The sequence below is a fragment of the Lactuca sativa genome, chromosome 9, assembly GCF_002870075.4.
Source record: "Lactuca sativa cultivar Salinas chromosome 9, Lsat_Salinas_v11, whole genome shotgun sequence".
Classification (NCBI taxonomy): domain Eukaryota; kingdom Viridiplantae; phylum Streptophyta; class Magnoliopsida; order Asterales; family Asteraceae; genus Lactuca; species Lactuca sativa.
Window position 1 is genome coordinate 95,850,746 of NC_056631.2, and position 2,607 is coordinate 95,853,352.

Below are 2,607 nucleotides of genomic sequence, written 5' to 3' on the forward strand. Positions count from 1 at the left end.
CAGGTTACTGTCTCAATCTCAAATCGTTTTGACTAATTCATGCTCTTGTTTGATGAACCTCAGAAAAAGACAACAAAGTTGACAATATGAATCAAGTTATAGATGATGCTGCTAGGAAAATAGTTGATGAACAATCCAAAGGAACCGAAGATATAGCTGGAAGCCAGCCTTCTGATGACCATCCTACTGTCGAGGGGGAGGGTTCTTCTCCTCATCATGGTCAAGGTTTTTCTTTCCAGGGGGAGGAATCATCAAGAAATACATCCACCTCCACTGAAACTCCAACAAATGAAGGAAGTACAAATGCTGGTCCTGAACAGGAATCATTCTTCGAGGGGGAGAAAACAGTTAGTGAAGATGACAACTTGTCTGAACTCGAAGAAGAAATCAATGCTAAATTGGGTCCCATCTATGATCCAAAATTTCCTCCCCTTGTGAAATGGACCAAAGATCATCCCCAAACTCAAATTATTGGGGAACCCTCAGAAAAAGTGTTAACACGATCTCAAATCAAAGCGAAACAGGCTGCTCTATTTTCAAAAGTGAAGTTATGTATGTTCAATTCATTCGTGTCCAAAATCGAGCCAAAGACTGTTAATTCAGCTCTTGATTATTCAGACCGGGTTCAAGCAATGCAGGATGAGCTAAATGAGTTTGAAAGAAACAAGGTATGGCGTCTTATTCCAACACCAAAGGATGCTTCGGTTGTCGGTCACAAATGGGTATTCAGAAACAAGATGGACAAAAAAGGAAATTTCATTCGTAATAAAGAAAGGCTGGTGGTCAAAGGATACTGTCAGGAAGAGGGAATCGATTATGAAGAAACCTTCGCTCTAGTGGCTAGATTGGAATATGTTCGAATCTTTCTAGCGTATGTTGGTCACAAGAATTTTGAAGTCTATCAAATGGATGTCAAATGTGCCTTCCTCAACGGTGAACTTGAAGAAACCGTGTATGTTGAGCAACCGCCGGGATTTGTAAACGAAAAGTATCCTGATCATTGCTATATCCTCGACAAAGATGTATATGGTCTAAAACAAGCTCCCAGAGCATGGTATGAAACTCTTACTCGTTTCTTAAAATTGTCAAAATTCAAACAAGGTTCGGTTGACCCAACCTTCTTTCGTAAGCGAGAACGTAACCACCTTATGATAGTCCAAATTTACGTTGATGACATCATCTTTGGCTCCACGAATCCTAGCTTAACAGCTGAATTCCGAAAGTTGATGGAAACTAAGTTTGAGATGAGCTCAATGGGTCCAATTAATTTCTTTCTTGGATTGAACATTAGACAGGGACCCGAAGGCATTTTTATTAATCAGGAAGCATATACCAAGACTTTGCTCACCAAGTTTGGAATGACGGGAGACTCCAAGGTAAAAGTACCGATGGCTTTTGGAACGAAACTCACACCATCATTGGAGAAACCAGCAACTGATACAACACTTTATCGACAGATGATCGGGTCTTTGATGTATCTTCCAGCTAGTAGACCTGATATCATGTTCTCAGTATGTTATTGTGCTCGATTTCAAGCCATCCCTCGAGAACCTCATCTTCAAGCAGTGAAGAACATCTTTCGCTATCTGAAGCGAACCTCCTCTCTCGGTCTATGGTATCCAGCCAATTCCGGATTTTTCGTGCAAGCCTTTACAGATGCTGATCTAGGTGGCTGTAGATTAGATCCTAAAAGCACCACATGAGGATGTCAATTTCCGGACGGATAATTAGTAAGTTGGCAATCCAAGAAACAAACTTGTGTGTCGTTATCCACTGTAGAAGCCGAATACATTGCTGCAGCATCTTGTACATCTCAAGTCGTATGGATACAGAGTCAACTCCGGGATTATGGCTTAAACAAGAAGAAAATTCCCTTATACTGTGACTCTGAAAGCGCAATCAGAATTTGTCACAATCCAGTATAACACTCAAAGACTAAGCATATCGCACTGAGATATCATTTCATCAAGGATCACGTCGAAGATGGCAACGTCAAAATTCACTTCGTCGGAATGACTGATCAACTGGCAGACATATTCACAAAGGCTTTACCTGAAGCAAGCTTCAATAAGATCTTACAAGTCCTAGGAATGATGCAAGCCGAATCAGTACCGAAATCGCCTTCGCTCTTATAAAGGTAACATGCGAAATAGAGCGAACCTATTTGAACTGAAATGAACCGAGCCTTCGGTCTATTTCGGGTTCGGTCCATTTTGGGTTCGGTCTATTTTGGGTGAAGTTGGTCCATGAACCGAAATGAACCAAGCGTTCGGTCTATTTCGGGTTCGGTCCTTCTGAACTTCCTTATTTTTTTAGGCGTTTCAAATGTATTCTTTTGTATATATATATATATATATATATATATATATATATATATATATATATATATATATATATATATATATTTATTTATTATTACTTCCTTTCCATTTCAAAAATCCAAAAATATTTTCTGTGTTTTTACTATTTTCCATATTTCTAATGTTTTTTTTATCTAAGTGAGATTCTCGATGACGCATCTCCGGCAGGTAAATTTTTTTCCTTAGTTAGGTGTCCCTAGAAGCATGCTGTTGTATGTAGACTCAAGCCTCAACTGATTCTGAGTGA